Source organism: Phyllostomus hastatus, unplaced genomic scaffold (genome assembly GCF_019186645.2).
Source record: "Phyllostomus hastatus isolate PE091 unplaced genomic scaffold, TTU_PhHast_1.1 phas_scaffold_60, whole genome shotgun sequence".
Lineage (NCBI taxonomy): Eukaryota > Metazoa > Chordata > Mammalia > Chiroptera > Phyllostomidae > Phyllostomus > Phyllostomus hastatus.
This window is the reverse complement of record NW_025334038.1, coordinates 9,151,612-9,169,610: the sequence shown is the minus strand read 5'-3', so window position 1 is coordinate 9,169,610 and position 17,999 is coordinate 9,151,612. Positions and strand designations below refer to the sequence as shown.

Here is a 17,999-nt window from a genome sequence, read left to right as displayed (position 1 = left end):
GAAATTCCCCAAGGAAGTTCAGAGTTAGGATAGTGTTGCGATCTGAGCCTTCCTTCGAGGGGCTACAGGTTAAGATATCATCTACTTACTGTAAGACTGCTCCTTCTTGCAGCTGTAAATCTCTTAGATCCTTCTCTAAGACTTTGGCAAATAGATGGGGGCTGACTCTAAAACCTTGTGGTAGCACTGTCCAGATATACTGTTGATGGGCCATTGTTTTGGGGTCTGTCCACTCAAATGCAAACAGGTACTGGGAATCTGGGTGGACAGGGACACAAAAGAATGCATCTTTTAAGTCTAAGACTGTATACCATTGAGTATAGTCTGGCACCTGGGTGAGGATAGTATATGCATTGGCCACAAGAGGATGTAAGGGGATGACAGCCTCATTAATTTACCTTAAGTCTTGGACTAACCGGTACTCCCCTGTGGGCTTAAGAATGGGGAGGATGGGAGTATTGCAGGGGGATTGACAGGGTACCAGCTGTCTGTGTGTAATAAATTTCTATATGATGGGCTGAAGACCCTCTAAAGCCTCCCACTTGATGGGATATTGTTTCTTGTTGGGGTAAACTACCCCAGGCTTTAGGCGGATTTGGACTGGTTGGGCAGTGTTGGCCCTGCCAGGAACCCCAGAGTACCAAACTAAGGGATCTATTTCTTGTAAAATCTGCTCTGGGATATTATTTTCCTCCTAGTCTTCACAAGCTAGCATAATTATAAGGACCTTATCTGGGACCTCCTGAAACCTCAGAATAGCTCCCAGTCTGGCCAAGAGATCTCGTCCTAGCAATGGTATAGGGCATTGTGGAATAGTCAGAAAAGAACACTTAAAAATTTGCCTTTCAAACTGACAAGTGATAGGGGGCATGTTAAAACAAGTCTTAGGTTTTCCTTCAACCCCCATAATGCTTCTTGAGTTAGAAGAGAGAGGACCAGCGTATGAATTAAGGACAGAGTAAGTGGCCCCAGTATCAACAAGGCAATTAATTTTCTTACCTGCCACATCAAGAGTCACCCAGGGTTCTTTGTTAGAGATCGAGATGCTGGTGTAGGCTGGGGCCAACCTGCTCCCCAGGCACCCTCAGTCCTCAAGTGCTGTCATGGCCATAGGAGATGACCCATTTCTACTCTGGGAATGGAGCAGTCGCTGTTCCAGTGCCAGGGATTAAGGTTTGTTCCTTTGCACTTGGGACATGGCCTTGGGGGTGGCTTAATGCATTCTTTTGCCCAGTGTCCAGGGCATTTGCACTTAAAGCACATTTGATCCTTGTGCCCTCCATGTCTTTGTGGCTTTCCCAGGTTATCTTGAGGTGGCCGGCTATAGCCAATGTTGCCACTAAGAGCTAATGCAAGTAGCTTGGCCTGTTTTCCTCTAAGTCTCGATTGATAAAAACTGAGAAGGCAACATCCATCAGCTATGCCAAAGGGGTTTGGGGCCCCATTTGTAATTTCTGAATTTTCTTACGAACATCAGGGGATGACTGGGTTATAAAGTGTTGCCCTATTAATACCTGTCCCTCTGGAGACAATGGGTCTATATTAGTGTATTTCTGAAAGGCCTCTACCAGTCTGTTGCAGAAAAGTGCAGGGTTCTCTTCCCTTCCTTGTGTTATTTCCTTAACCTTATCATAATTCACTGGCTTTTTGACACAGGCCCTCATTCCAGCCAATAAGCACTGTATCATGACAAATTTACTTCTGTTTCCTCCTGGTGCGTTATAGTCCCAGTTGGGCTCATGATCTGGGACAGCCTCGGCTGCAGGCCTTGCATTACTGGGGTCTTCAGTATGCAATTGATCTGCATGTTTGCGGGCCCTTTCCAAAATTAGTTGCTTTTTTTTTTTGAAGAACAACACGTAGTTAGAACTATGTAAAGGTCTCTCCAGGCCATATCAAAAAGGCAAGGGTTAAAATATGGAAGTTACTGATGAGTTGCAAGGGATCCTCAGAAAAGTTTCCTAGCCTTTCCTTGCACTGTGGCTGGTCAGCTATTGAGAAAGGCGCATATACCCGAACTACACCTTCTGCTCCCACCACTTCCCAGAGTGGGGGGCAAATATGGGAGTCTAGGGGCTCTATATTCAGGCAGGAGTGGGTGTGTGTGCTGACCAGGGAAGAAAGGTCTTCAGAGGGAGGGAGAGAATTTGGTTGAGAGGGGAGGGCTGGGGCTGGAGTGGCTGTTGGCGGGAGCGGATAAAGAGGGAGAGAAGGAGGGGAAGCAAGATCTTTAGGGGAATCAGAAAAGGAGGAGGGAGGCTCCGGAGCAGTTGGTTTTGGAGATTGTGCAGGCTCAGAATTTCCCTGGGCCAAGGGGACTTGAGCCATGGAACACTGGGCACACAAGTCCAGGCAGGAGCACAAAGCCCAGAAGCCCTGAATGTAGGAGACCTCAGACCATTTGCCAGTCCATCTGCAAAAATTATTTAGGTCAGTAAGGGTAATGAAATCGAAAGTGCCTTCAGGAGACCAGGTTTTGCAATTATTGAGCTGATGTAACAGCCAGGCTGTAGTAGACAGAAAAATCAGCTGTTTTTGTTTGAGGCCAGGCACCTTAGAGGTGATTTAGGGTCTGGTTTGGACCCCTGCCCCCCCATTCCTGGTTCCAAGGATGGAAGATCGGTTACCAAGAATTGGCATCCCACAACTCAAGTCCCCAACCAAGTCAGACAGAAATGGAGTTCATTTCTGAATGAACTTTAACCTTATCATAATTCACTGGCTTTTGGACACAGGCCCTCATTCCAGCCAATAAGCACTGTATCATGATGGATTTACTTCTGTTTCCTCCTGGTGTATTATAGTCCCAGTTGGGCTCATGATCTGGGACAGCCTCGGCTTCAGGCCTAGCATTACTGGGGCCTCCACCCATTCTTGAATCCCAGAGGGAGAACAGTTTCTCCCGAAGGGCTACCCCCAATGTAGCACTACGATTTTTGGTAGGAGAGCAGCCTCTCCAGCAGATAGGGACCCAGAGTCGGAGTCCAAGGACCGGGAAGTTGAGGGATGGCAGCACTTACCCTGGTTCAGTGCTCAGACTGGTGGGGTGGCCATGAGACCTCCTCTGGGAGTTGGGAGAGGAGCGGTCTTCAGTAGACAATGACTCCTCCCGGGTTTTGGCACCAAATGAAAGGTTTTCTTAGACTCTGCTGAGGAATAAATGCTAATCAGCTGCAAAATTAAGCAGTATAGAGCTCTATTGGGGTTTGCGTGCCCCCCTACCTCATCCCCACAGCAGGGGGCCAAGAAATGCCATGCCAAGCAGGGAAAATGGCTGGGTTTTATTTTGGGTTGGCCTTCCGTGGGAGCTGGGGATTGGTCCTTTGTGAACAAAGCGGCAACATATTCTTGGTGGTTCCCCTCATGCCCTGGTTTGACATCAGCCATCTCTTCCAGGTTATAGTTCAGCTGCCATGATTAATTGTAGTCCAGTTGCCGTTTTGTCCTACCCCGCCCATCCTGACACCAATAAGCAATGACAGCGATTGAATCTTTTGTGGGCAGTTTATTCAGATGGCTGGAGATCCAAGAAGATGGCGGGTTCATACCCTAACAAACCATCTTCCCTTCTCTCTCCTGGCCAGATCTTTTATAAGGGGGTGGGGGAGGACAAACAAGGTATGGTGGGGGCTTTGAGATTCAGGGAGGATTAGGTGAGTGAAGGTGCAGCATTCCTGTTCTTGGCAGTTAGCTGTTCCCAAGGGGGATGGGAGGTGGTCACACAAAAGGCCCAGATGCCTCCAACATGCCCCCAGGCGGTAATCTCTAGCCAGTGCCCCAGGGGGTCGGCTGCTTTTCCTGGGAGCTAGGATGGGCCTTATCTGTAGTTTCTGAAACAAAAGCTTAACATACACATTACTTGCTAGACTTATAACTTTTTACCTTAAGCTAAAATTTTCCAAGTCTTGAGTCCTCTATCAATTAGTGTACAACACAAGAATGCTATGTGCAAGTCTTTGAAGTTTTATGGAAGAGGAGTGGGATATTTTCTAATTATTTAGAGTCCTTTGTTTTCAGATTTCAAGGATAAAGATAGAGATCATTTCCAACAATCTTCCATTCCAACTGCCCTTCTTCAACCAGCCCAAAACCTAGCAACAGACACATATGCATTACAACCAAATACATGAGCTCAGAGAAAAACAAAAAAACAAACAAACAAACAAACAAAAAAACCAAACAGGGTTTCTTCCTAACCAGCAACCAGGAGTTTTGCCAAGAAAAATGTCAAGCATCCTGTAGTGAATAATACAACCAGCTGCTTTCCATGCACCTCCTGGAACCCAGAAACCAAAAGCCATGGCCATTTGACTGAATGTGTTGGGCATGCCTCACGTGTGTTGGGGAGTTAGGACACCTGGTCCCTAGCCCTGGTTCTGTGAGTAAACTTTGTGACCCAGGATGAATAATGCTAATCTTTCTGAGCCTCAGTTCCAACTGCCACATGGTGACCACTTTGCCTTCCTCTTGTGAGATATCTCAGATATTACTAATGTGATAAGGCTTCCAACCTGCAGAGTGCCAAATAAATATGAGTAGCATTATATTCAGTGGGCTGAGAGAGAAAAAAATTCCTAGAATTCAAGGTTGAGAGGAGAAGAGGGGAGGGGCCCATAGGGACCTTGCAAACTGTGGTCCAAAATAAGGTGAAGCTAAAGTTCCTCATAAATTAGTCAGGATTATACAATTTCATTAAGGGAAATATTGTATTCTTTTTATCTGTTGTTAAATTTAGTAGAAGTGAGCAAGAACAGATTTAAATTTCCTGAAACAAGCCTAGCAGTGTTTTCCTTCCTTATTTATTTTCACAATAAGTAGCAATATCCCAAGCTATCGCTCAGCATTATTTTCAAATTCAATTACATGGGAACCAGAAATAGGGTGGGGCTAGGTCATATGGGGATAAATTTCATTTTTAAATAGACCAGAAATTTTATTGTAAATGAATAAATCAGCTCACTGTGTAAGGAATTTAGTTAGAAAAGGAGACCACATGCTTCCCTTGATGTTGGCCAAGCTGGCTCTCAACCTTGTGCAGGCAGAGAAGGTTAGTGGTTGCCTCCCAGGTCCCCTCCCCCAATCAGCTTGCTTTTCTCTTTATGAGCTCCCAGAAGCATCACGAAGAGTGTTTTCTTCCACCCTCACCTTTTTCACTTTTTAAAAACACTTTCCTCCCCTTTCATCTTGGTTTCTTTGGCCCATCCTTAGCTATAACATGTCCCTTTGACCCTTTTCATCATGAGATGTCCCCCCGCCCAGAAATATTAAAGTATCCTCCTAAGTTTGATTAAATTTCTGTGAAAGGAAAGGCTAAAGGATGGAACGAAAGCTATGCTGACTTTGTTTATTGCTCCATAGTGCCCATGAAATCTTTTGAGACATGCAGAGGACTCAAATACCCACCTTGAAATAAGCATGAATCTTCTTGGCCATGATTTATGTAGTGATCTTCAGCAAATATCTTCCAGCCTATGTCAAGATAGCTATCTTGCAGATCCTCCAGGCCTAATGTTCTATCACTGTGAACAAATGCTATAGTGACTTGGATGCCAAGCTTTATGCATCAGTATTCAGCAGTCTCTGCTATGTGAAGGGGTCCTCAGAATTTTTCTCAGCTATCATGTAAAACTTGATATTAATGTTTGGGTCACAGAAGTCTCTCTACTGTCTCTGTGCCCTTAGCCCTATATGGGTTAACTATTTTTATTGGTTTCTGGTTAATCCTTCCAATTGTTCTTTGTGCAAACAAATGAGTGCAAATAAATATTTTTTGTACAAAAGGAAGCATACTCTGTACATTGTCCTGCACTTTGTTTTGTTTTCTTCCACCTACCAATATATCCTAGAAATCATTTCATGTCAATAGGTAAAAGTCTTCCTTGTTCTTTTTCACAGCTACATTGTGTGGCTGTGCCCTTACTAATAAAACTAGTCCTCCATGGATCGAACTAGCCCAGAATCGGGAGTGTTGAGTCAGATAGTGGATATATTTTCAGAGCAGTTGTACTGTTTTCACATCCACCTGCAGTGATTGACATGTCTGGTTCCCCAATGCCTTACCAACAAATTTAAGGTCACACTTTCATGTTCTGACACTCTTAACGTAAGAGAAATGATTCTCCATTGTGGTTTGAATTTGATTTCTATTATTAAAAGTGAGGTTGTTTAAATCTATTTAAGTCTCATTTGTGTTTCTGTCTCTGTGAATCATTTGTTAGTGACCTTTACCCAATTTCTTATTTGGTTGTTAATCTTTTTCATCTCAATTTCTAAGGGCCTTTTAAAGTTTAGGAAGATTATTCCATTGTTTCTGATATAACTATAAATGTTGTTTCCAGTTTTTCATTTGCTTTTGATGCCACTTATAATGTTTTTTACAGGGTAGAAGATTTTGTTTTTATATGGTCAAAGTCATCAGTCTTTTGCATTGTGAAAAGCCCTTCCCCGAAGTTATAACAAAAAAGTTGTAAAACTAAAACCAAAAAAAACAGTACATGCTTCTTCTAGTACCTAAACAGTTTGAGTTTTTGTCCTCAAATATGGATTCAGCTTTTTATTTAATTTGACTATGCAGTTGTCCCAAGTCAGTTGTATTTTAGAGAGATGGAAGACCCATCAGTTTTCATTGGTTTGCTTATTTGTTTGTGTTTATGGCCACCTGTGAAGGAAACAATTTGGTAACTGGGTAAAATGAAAAGATCTGAGTTTCTTCCATTACGATAATTTAACTGTCTACCCTGAGCCTTTTATCTCCACATTCTGTAGTTTGTTGTCACTCATTCACCATTAGGCCTAATTAATGAAAAATGATCATAGAAGTCATGTCCAGGTACAGAAATGCCCTTTGTTTCCAAGGGCCTTCTGGGAGATTTATAGCATGAGCCATCCTATTACTGATTGACTTTTGGAGAACTTGTTTTACAGACCCGAAGGTGTGCAAGGAATAAAAACAAAGTGTGCAAGAGAAGGATCTCAGGCCAGGTAGGCAGAGTGAAACCTCTCCTTTGGCCATTATGAGTAGGCTCAGTCAGTATTTGTTGTAGAGTCATCAGGGATCATCACTTAGTTACGTGCCACGGGAAATAGAAAGGAAACGTGAAACTGTCCTGCCCACAGAGAACTTACAGGTATAGGCTACTTGTGGTGGGAAGAAATTAGAAACTTTAAAAACACCTAATACAACCAGCAGCATAAAAATAAGTTTCCTAAAGTATGGTACAGAGACACCCCCACCCCTACCAGTGCCTGCTTATCCTCTCATAACTCCTTCTCTGTGACTTTACATCATAGATAAATGACAGCTTATTTTCCCATTTCAAATGGGCTAGATCATTTCAAAGTCAGAACTCTAGGCTTATGTAGACTTTTGTCCCTCCTCTGTGATGCCATAGTACCCTAGTCTTATTGTTGACCACCAAATTGTTGTTATTCTTATCTGTCTTCCTGCTTGTTTTTTTTTATTTTAAGTTCATTTTTAAAGATTTATTTTTAGAGAGGAAGGGAGAGAGAAAGAGAGGGAGGGGAACATTGGTGTGTGAGAGAAACATCGATCAGTTGCTGCTAGCACGCCTCCAACCTGGGACCGGGGCTGCAACCCAGGCACATGCCCTGACCGGGAATTGAACAGGTGACCTTTCATTTTGTGGGATGCTGCTCAGCCATGACTACCAAGGCTTATTTTTGTTTTTTTAATGGCATGAATTGTGACCTCTACACTGAATCTCTAGCACATAGCAAGGGCTTACTGAATGTTTATTGAAGAGAATGAATGATTTCTGAATGAATGGTCTGTGACTCTGCGATAGAGTGCCAACAGGGAGCCTGGCAAAAGGAATGAATTAGTCAGGAAGTCGGAGGTTTCTGGGTTGAGCCTTGAAGAATTATGTTTGCATGGGCATAAAGGAGAAAGGCATTTCTTCTAGGGACAAGTCAGTGAATCGGGGAATAAAAAGGGTCAGAAAAGGGCAGTGACTTGCAGTGACTGCCCTCTGTTCTACCCCCCTCCCCCAAAGCATTTAGCAGAACAGAAGATCATAGGGTTTAATGACGGTTAATATATAATATAAAGGTGGTACCAAGTGGCAGTGGTTGTGATCTATGAGTGTCATGAATATGAGAGGTGAGCAGAGGACCAGCACAGAATACAGATGATAACAGGTTTTGATTTGCAGTCACTGCTCCCAGAATCTGCCCTTAAACTTGAATCTGTCCTATGTTCTTTGTTGAAAGCAACAGCCCTGGCCAGGTGACTTAGTTGGTTGGAGTGTTGCCCTGTCCACCAAAAGGTAGCATGTTCCATTCCTGGTCAAGGCACACACCTAGGTTGCAGGTATGATTCCTAGTTGTGGTGTCTATAGGAGGCAAGTGATCAATATTTCTCTCTCACATTGATGTAAAACAAACCAACAAACAAATTTTCCTCTTTCTCCTTTTGCTTCTTCTCCTTATTTTTTAGTAACTTAAAGCTTTTTTTTGTTGTTGGGAGAAAATTTAGAAGTTATCTTGTCTACCTTCCCTTTCACTGAAATGAAAGTGCCATAAGGAGAGGCATTTTTGTGTATTTGGTTAGTGCCATGGTCTCAGAATTCTGGCACTCAATGTTTATTTGCTGAATGAATGAGTTAGTGAATTAATGAATGAATCCCCCTTATTCTATTCTTTTTCAGCCTTTACTTGGACTTCCCTATTGGTAGTCAATTAGGGTATTCACCACATTACAAACCAGGTTCCACAGAACTCTAATTGTTTAAAAAAATTTTTAATTGAGAGAGGAGGAAAACAGGATATGTCTGCCATTTGGGTTGCAGAGTATTACATAGCTAGGGCAAATATGGTATTGATGGATTATGGATAAAGACTACACACAGCATACAATCAGAGAACAACATGAAATACAAAATTCTCTTTGATATGTAACTTAGCATTTGCTAAGATAGTGTATGAAAGAATGAATGTATAAATGCATGAATGAATGGGTCAATCAGCCACACTGGAAAATGTTCATGAAGGCTTTAGAGTCAGAAAAATTTGAATTAATATCCTGTGGGGAAGCTCCATCCAGCAGAGCTCTCCTGGATGCTGTGGCTGAGCATAAATCTACCAAGACATGATCTGCTTGGGGAGAAAAGGCTGACCAATCTCTCAGAGGAGAAAGGACCTCAAGCCTCTTTCTCAATGGGGTTTTATTGAGTTTAGTTTGCATAGACATACATAGTGTGCATGTAAAGCTCATCAACCAATGTCAGGCAGTAATGATCAAAGAAAGGAGATAAGGTTTACAGATAACATTTTTAGGATCACTGGGGTCCTTTTGAGTCAGGTCTAGTAGACAGGGTGATGCCAATCAGCCATAAAACCTGGGGAAACAAAGTTATTTTGTGTTTGGACCTTTAGCATTTAAATTGAGGGCATTCTTAGCAAAAGCAGGTTTCACAGGACTGTATGCATTCCTTTGCAGAATTGATCATTCCCAGAAACCACCATACCCACACAAGGCTACACCCCACTTTGTCATTGTTCCAGGCCTGAATCAGGTGGGGGAATCAAGGCAGCCAAGAGATTAGGAGACTTTCAAATAGAATGAGGACTTAGGCTATGACAAAGCCAAGGGGTAAGGGTCCTTTGTCCCTCTTCCATAATCACCTAAACCCTTCTCTGATGGCCCCTTTGTGACTGTGCCTGTCTTAGGTTGTTCCTTCCTTGAGGAATCTTACCTGTCATTGACTATCCAGCCATCCTCCAGGGGCCAAACAGGGTGAAGTAAAGGGGGCAGAGGCTGCACCCCTGCCAGGAGAATAAGTTTTATCTCTTTAGTGGCTTATGGTCCAAGGTCCCCTAGCCATGGGGCCTTTTCACCTGTTGGCGAGGTTACAGCTCCTGAAACCAAGCAGGATGGTTCCCAACAATATCTATGTTGTGTGTGTAATCTCTGAACTCCTCTGAGCTTCAGCTTCTCATCCATCAAATGACAATAGTAACACCTAACTGCAGGATTATAATGAGACAGTGTGTGCAACATGCCTTTTTGAAAGGTGCCGTTTCAGTGCAGGCTATTATTACTATTATTAATTAATTTACCAAGAAAGGCTCACTGAGGTAGAGTTGTGGTATAGGGCAGGGACAGAGTCTGGAAGGTTTCTTTTCTTGTGCCTAAAGTATAGTAATGGGAAGTTTTCAGAGAGAAGAGGAAAGCCCACAGTGCTATAGGGGATCCTTATTCTAGGAACAACCAGACTCACCTTGCCTCCGTTTAGTATTGAACAAAACTCACATGTTTCAGGAGACTTAAGCAACACAAAAACTGAATGTTTGTTATTCACTGTTACATCACCAGTGCATATAACAGTGCTGGGCACACAGAGCCACCTAATATTCATCAGGTGAGTGAGAGGCATTGGTCCTGAAATAAGTCATTCCCTTCACTATAACATCAACTGCATTTTCAGAGCAAAGTATAAATGAAGTAGGATTGCTGGTACCTTTATCAAAAGTGAAAACAAAAGGTAAATTTTTTTTTTAAATTATTGTTTCAGTGCTATGAAATATTTATTTAGTTTTCCTTGGGGTGTGAAGTTCACACACAAAATATAGTTAAATTACAAATGTCATCAGTATAATACCAGTTGGATCATAAGATGAAGGAATTTATGGGCTAAAACAGCTCTTTAAGTTCTGAATTTGAAGAGGAAAAAGCAAAATGAGTTTAATTCCTCAGTCCCAAAGTGAGGTGATATTTAGCTTGAATAATATTCTTGGATTTACAACTCATTATGTCAAATTATACTTTTTCTTCCTTCTTCAAATCTACTGCTAAAATGTGCTGTGCTGTAGAGCATTATTTTTAAAAAGAAACTTGATAAGGACTTTTGGTCTAAGAACACTTGTTTTTAGAGTTACATTTAAAGGCAAGGTTAATATGAGACGCTATGAAAAGAATGTATGATTATAAAAAAAAATCTCCAGTCACTGTCAACTTGAAGTGGTAATGATAGACATTCTTGTCTTCTTGCTAGTTTTTAAGGGGGATACTGTGAATATTTCTCCATTTAGGATGATGATGTTTGTTGTAACATTTTTTGTCTGTTTTCATTTTTTGGTAGATAAATTTTATCAAGTTAGAGACATTCTCTATTAATCTTAGTTAACTAAAATTTTATTTATATATTCATGTCAAGATTTATCAAAAAGTTTACATACATCTGTTGGGATGGTCATGTAGTTTTTAATTTTAATCTCTCAATGCAAGTACAGATAATTATATATTTAAAAAATTAAACTAGACTTAGAGCTTTGGGATAAACCTAATTTAGCTATAATATAGCATATTTTGTATATATTGGTAAATTTATTTAGCTAACATTTTGCCTAATATACCTACACCTATATCTGTTTATTAGGTCATTTAATTATTGTACTTATTGTCATTAACCCATATATTAAGTGAGCTAAGTGGTATTGTTTCCTTGTGCTTTCTTTATTTCGTACTCCCTTGAACTTTGCTATCAAAATAACACTGGTCTTATAAAATGAGTAGGGAATATCTTCTCTCTTTTCTGTTTTTTTTTTAACCAGCTCTGTAAATTAGGATGATCTAGTCTTTGAATTTTTGAAAAAACTTATTTGTAAATATGTCTGCATCTAATGATTTTTCTTTGTGGGAAGATTATTAATGACTGCTTCTATTTCATTAATAATTATAAATTTTTTCAAGTATTTTATTTTTCTTCTGTCAATTTTGATAAATTATATAACTTTTTATGAGGATATGTTCTCTTTGTCTGTTTTTGTGTTTATTGACATAAGCCAGATGATTGAGTTTTTTTATTTTTTAGTCTCTACTAAAATATGTAGATATTTTAATAGATACTAGATAGGTAGTTACATGCATTTTTATTAATAATATTAGTTCTTTAATCTTTCTTTTTGTTTCAATCAGTCTTGCCACTGGTTTGTCAATTTGTAAGTTTTTTCCAAGAACCAATTTTACTGAACCTATTGTTTTTAACTCCAATTTTATTGATTTCTGTTCTTATTTTTATCATCTCTTCCACCTTTATTCTGTTATTTTTTCCCTATTCTTCTTTCTTCTTCTAACTATTTCACAAGGATACTTAGCTTATTTATTTATTATGTTTTATGCTTCTTTTGTTGCTTTCTCTTTTTGTGATCAGTATTTTTGTTCTTTGGAGTATGTTTTAAATGTTTTATTTTCTATTTTATGGCACTGTTTCTCTCTTTTGATTTAGATGTTATGGATATGTTATGGATACAGAAAACCCAAAAGAACTTATAGAAAAACTTCTAGAAAAAAATATGAAAGTTTTGCAGTGTGGCTAGATGTAGGATCAATATTTAAACATTTATATAGAAATGTTTATTGCATTTCTATATAACAGTAAAAATTTAGAGATATAACTCTTACGAAATCCTTTTGACTTGAGGGAAGAGAAAAGGTGTTTAAATCAGATACAAAAGAGCATTAAAAGTACATGAAAATTTAGAACACCTGGTCATCAATGAATACCTTAGAAAAAAATGAAAGCCAATATACAAACCGAGAAAAGACATTGGCACTACATATAGCCAACAAAGATTAGCACATGCATACATAATGACCTTCTATAGATTAATGAGAAAAAGATAACAATTTAATAGAAAAGGGGTCAATGACAAGAATAAGCATTTTAAAAAATAGAAAACAAATATGGGTAATAAACGCCAGAAAAGATGCTTAACTAGTGATAAGAAAAAGTTTTGTGAAGACTGAACTGAAATACCATTTTATATGTATTGGATTGACAACAATTTAAAAGTCTAATAATACTTTATGTTGCAGAAGACATAAATTGCAGGATCTCTTTTGTATTTCTTTGGGAAATGTAAATTGTCAGAATCAGCTTAGAAAAGAATTGGGCATTATCCTGTATGGATGATGGTTTCTATGCTTCTTTATCCACTGACTTCACTCCTGGGAATAGACACTTGAGGTGCTCTACCACATGGATAGTTGGACAGTTTGTAAGAGGAAAAACATCAGGAAATCTTTAGAATGTTCATTTATAGGAAAATTTGTAGGGAAAAATTGTGAACCCTAGCCAGGTAGCTCATTTGGTTGGAACATTGTTCCAATGCACCAAGGTTTGTGGGTTCAATCCCTGGTCAGAGCACTTACAAGAGTTAACCAATAAGTGCATAAATGAATGGAGCAGCAAGTTGATATTTCTCTTCTCTTCTCTTCTCTTCTCTTCTCTTCTCTTCTCTTCTCTTCTCTTTCGTCCTACTCCTCTTCTTCTCTGTCTCTCTAAAATCAATAAATAAAACTTTTTAAAAATCATGGCACATTTGTACAGTAAAATACCATGCAATAGTGAAAAAGAAAAAAAACCACAGGTACATGCAGCTCCATGGAATTATCTTAGTAACAACAAATGCATAAAGCAAGTCTCAGAAGAATGCTCACAGTGTGTATGTTTTGTGCTTCCTCCTCCTCCTCACTTAGGAGGAGCTATTTCCCCATTGTTTATGCATTCTTTAATATCATAACAGACCCTGGGGAGTAGCTGTCTAACTGAAGCCTGAACCAGGAGTCTAATTAGATAGAGGAAGCTTCCAAATACCACAGACCAGATAGTCCAGTAACATAGAGAGGTCATTTAAGAGAACCAAGACAGATAGGCAGATAGCACATTTCTAAGCAGGTAAGAAGCTCAGTGATGCAGTGGTACTAGGCCACAGAGAAGGAGCTCCTTTGCTCCTTAGGTGAAGAGGTCATAGGCAGCATGCGGTCAATCCAAAGAATTTTACCTAGAGGCACTGATGTAGACACTGGCCTGTAGTGTCTGCATCATTCTGGATGAAATGAGACATTCACACAAACTACTGAGACTGGTGGAGGAAAAGGGACAGCATGGCTTTTCTCTCAAGGGGAGCAAAAGCCTTGGCCCTTGCCATGACCAGCCTTTATTGAGTTTCTCAGCACATTACATGATGGTCTTCATTTGCTATGCACAGGTTTGCTTTAGGTGGTTACCTTTTACAGAAAACAAAGGAGCCAGTGCTGCTAATCACATCACAGAAGAGGGATATTTGCAAATGAAAAGGCAAAAGTGATTGAACCAGTTACACTCATCCTTGGACAGTTTAGCATGGATTTTAGAAAGTTGCTTTGCAGTAAATGTCCTCAATTCAGGGTGAGAAAGTATTTTTAGCAATAGCAATACTCAAAGAGGCCTAGGCACATTGCAGGCCTGATTCTGCACAGGAGAACCTATCCGTGGGTGTGGGTCCTGTGCATCTCCAAGTGGAAGCTGGACCCACACCACACAGAACCATCCCCTACAGGCACTACAGAGTAGACGAGGGGAATTAAGACTTTACCTAATACAGCCTGTCATTGTTCAAGTGAGAAACACACCCAAGATCAACCAGTGAGTTAGCTAGGACCAAACTTAAGTTTCCCTGATCCCCAAATTCAGCCCCTGTCCACTAGCAGAAGAGAGAAGGTGGCACAGGGCAGTGAATTTTACATTCAGCCAGTGGCCTGCCCATCAGGTGTTTTCTACAGTCCTGTCACTTCAGTATTAGTCCTGTCTTAGCAGAAGATGGGCTTGATCCCAGAGGAGTGAAGTAGGAACACTTGACTATGTCAGAGGAGAATAGCAGACAGAGGGAGTACATGAGCCCTCTCCAATACTTCTTTCATTCAGTAAAAAATAATCACAACAAAACACGTATGTGCCCTGGCTGCTGTGGCTTAGTGGATGAACCCTGGCCAAAAGGTTAAACCAAAGGGTTGTCAGTTTGATTCCCAGTCAGGGTACATGCCTGGTTGCAGGTCAGGTCCCCAGTTTGGGGCATGTGAGAGGCAACAGATCGATGTATCTCTCACACACTGATATTTCTCCTCCTCGCTGTCTCTTTTCCCTTCCTCTCTCTCTAAAAGTAAATAAATAAAATCTTTTTTAAAAATGCTAGGTATAAATGTGTATACATATATATTTATATATGTGTATACATATATTTTATTTATATACTGCATGCATATATAGTTACATATATCTACATATATGTTCTAAAGTATTTATTAATACACACATATACATATACATATGTATATACATATATGAGAGGTAAAACAGTTTAAAATGAATACTGCACTAAGCATTTCTAAGGCAGAAGCTCTAAGTTCTATGCCCAACTCTGCCACTCTGTAACAATGGAGAAATCACTACTCTTTTCTGGGCCTCAATGTTCCCCTCATTAGAGGGTAAAATAGGAGTGTTGCACTAAATGAATTCTGAAGTTCTTACTGGCTTTCAGACCTCTGTCATAACATGTGGACGTCATTTATATTAAAGACAAGCTCTTGGGTTCTTCTTTTTCTTCATTATTTGTTTAATGTTTTCCTAGTATTTCCCATGTAGAGGTGAATACTGTCCAATTCAAAATTTGATACCACTGGGGCTTTACATAGCAACTTACATTTTAAACTTGATTATACTAATAAATGTTGATTATGGTTATGAAAGAGTTCTCAAAGTGGAAAAGATATTAAATATGTCAAATGATACTAATAGGTCAAATTACATAAGAACTGAAAATTAACTTCTGGAGTAACCTGGAGGCCATGGAGATGTGGATGGGAGGTATAGCAGTAGAATGATAGGTTGGTGGTCTGAGTAGGGAGAGCTCAAGAAAGAGTGAGAAGTGCCCTGACTGGTGTGACTCAGTTGATTGGGTGTCATCCTGCAAACCGAAAGGTGGCTGGTTCACTTTCCAGTCCGGGCACATGCCTGGGTTGTGGGTCAGGATATGTGCAAGAAGCAACCAATTAATGTCTCTCTTCCACATCAATGTTTCTCTCCCTCCATTCCCCTCTCTCTAGCATTAACAAAAGAAAAAAAAATAAAAATAAAGTGAGAAGAGAGGAATGGAAGATGGTAAATGTGTATAAATCTTTAAAGCCTTAAAGATTTGCTATAAAATGATGTAGATAAATGGGGTCACTGGAGAGGTTTGTTTTTAAGGTAGGATAAATTACCATATGTTGTATGCTGATGGGAATAATCTAGTGAAGTGAGAGAAAAACTGATGATGTAAAAGGCGTGTACAAGGGGAGGAGCTGTCCTTAAATAGCAACATGACATTCATCCATAGTGACCAGAGGGTAGGAGAATTGATGGGCAAATGCTGTTAGAATTTGCTGTGAAAATTCTCTTTTGATTGCTTTCATTTTCTCAGAAAAACAGAAAGCAAGGTCATAAGCTGAGAAAGGAATGCAAAAATTTTGAAGAGGAGAAAGTGTGACATCATCTAGGAAAGAGGGAGAGGGAATGGACTAGAGAAATTTAGCAGGATTTCCAACTTGAAGTTGGTAATTCTGGATGAAATGACACCAGAGAACAGGGTTGTGTGTTAATCAGCAACCATAGTCAGCAGCATGAATGAAAAATAGTCAGAGAGGTGGACTTAACAATATTAGGATTTTGTCAAGTGGTACAACAAAGCAAAGGGCAATGGAGCTGAGGATGTTTGAAAGGGAGTGATTACAGTGATGCACCATGGAGACTAAACTGAATAAGAGCAGAAACATGCACATGAAGGATATGAGGAACCATAAAAAATGAGTAGTATCAATGAATGGTAGATTCCAATCAAAGGATTATTGAGTTAAAGCAGTAGAGAGAGTAAGCTGGTAAGCCAGGAGACTGGGAGAGTAGGAAATTTGAAACTGAGGTTCTGGAGGAGTTCAGGTTGGTGGTGGCAGGAGCGAGAGGAGTAAGATCTGTGGAAGAGAGATCCTAGCCAGCTGTTTAAAGGATCATCTACTCAGACATTGAAATTATCAAGAGGTATATTGGAGAGTATGGTAGTAAGACTACAAACTAAAATCTACAAGGAGTTAGAGACAATGGCCAGGAGATATAGGTGATTTTAACTAAGATGAGAAGTAGATGGCAGTCAGATAACATTCAATTCTGGGGCAATAGGAGAGAAAGGAGGATGCCTACACCACCTTCAGGTGTGGCAAAGAAAATAGCCACCACTGAAGAGGGCTCTATGGGAAGCCATTTGCCCAAGAGAGTCAGAATTCAGTTAGAACTAGGTGAAGGGCACATTCCAAAAAGACATTGAAGATATATAGGAAATTTTTCTATTCATTGACCTTGAGTTTCAAAAGCAAAGCATCAGGGAAGGAGTAGGAGATAGATTCTATAAGGGGGTCATTATAGAAACCCAAATGAAGATGAGAGTCCAGGGAGTGATGAATGATCCCAGAGTCTACATTTCTTGTGGTTACTGATATAATCACATATGGGGCTTAATGGGATTAATCTTTAGATCTCCAGGAAAATAATAATGACAAAACTATAGATATCAGAAGGAATGCAGGGGAGTGGGGAGGGCTTCAAGAAGCTTTAGATTTGGGAGCCCCCTCTTCAATTCTGACAGTGATGATGTGGAATCCAGGGTGGGGCATTCTTGTGTGAAGTATTTTTAAGCCTCCCATCTGTCTCCCACCAAAGGTGACATGGAAGCCAGTGGGAGAGTGGTGTTGTTTGGAGCATCCAGAGCTCCCGAAGGAGATACAGAGACCAAAGGAGAGATGGTGTTGCCACTCATGATGAAAAACTTCTTGGAAAACAGACATAGGCTACATCTGAATAACTCAGTACAGAGTAGAAGTGAATGAAAGGATTTAATTTTTCTTCTGAGTGTTCAGAGTAAAAAGACAGTTGACTTGATATGTGTCTGCCCTTGTATCATTTTGAATATAGATTGACATTAGGTTAAATTCCAAAACAAATGACTCAGATCAAGATAGAAGCCTCTTTTCCTCCCAGACATTGTCCAGAGATAGAAAGATGATCCCTGGTTGGCATTGTTTCATAAGGTCAACCAGGTACTCATGTTCCTTTTATTTTCTACTTCATTAGCTACTGAGGTATAATTTTCATCCTCATAGCCCAAACTGACTCACCAGCACCCTCATCCATATG

General features: G+C 40.1%; 1 protein-coding gene across 3 annotated transcripts in view; it reads left to right on the top strand.

Moving 5' to 3' along the window:
- The window catches only part of NCKAP5 (NCK associated protein 5), an 881,281-nt gene that overhangs the window by 831,826 nt on the left and 31,456 nt on the right, over positions 1-17,999 (top strand). The window lies entirely within an intron of this gene.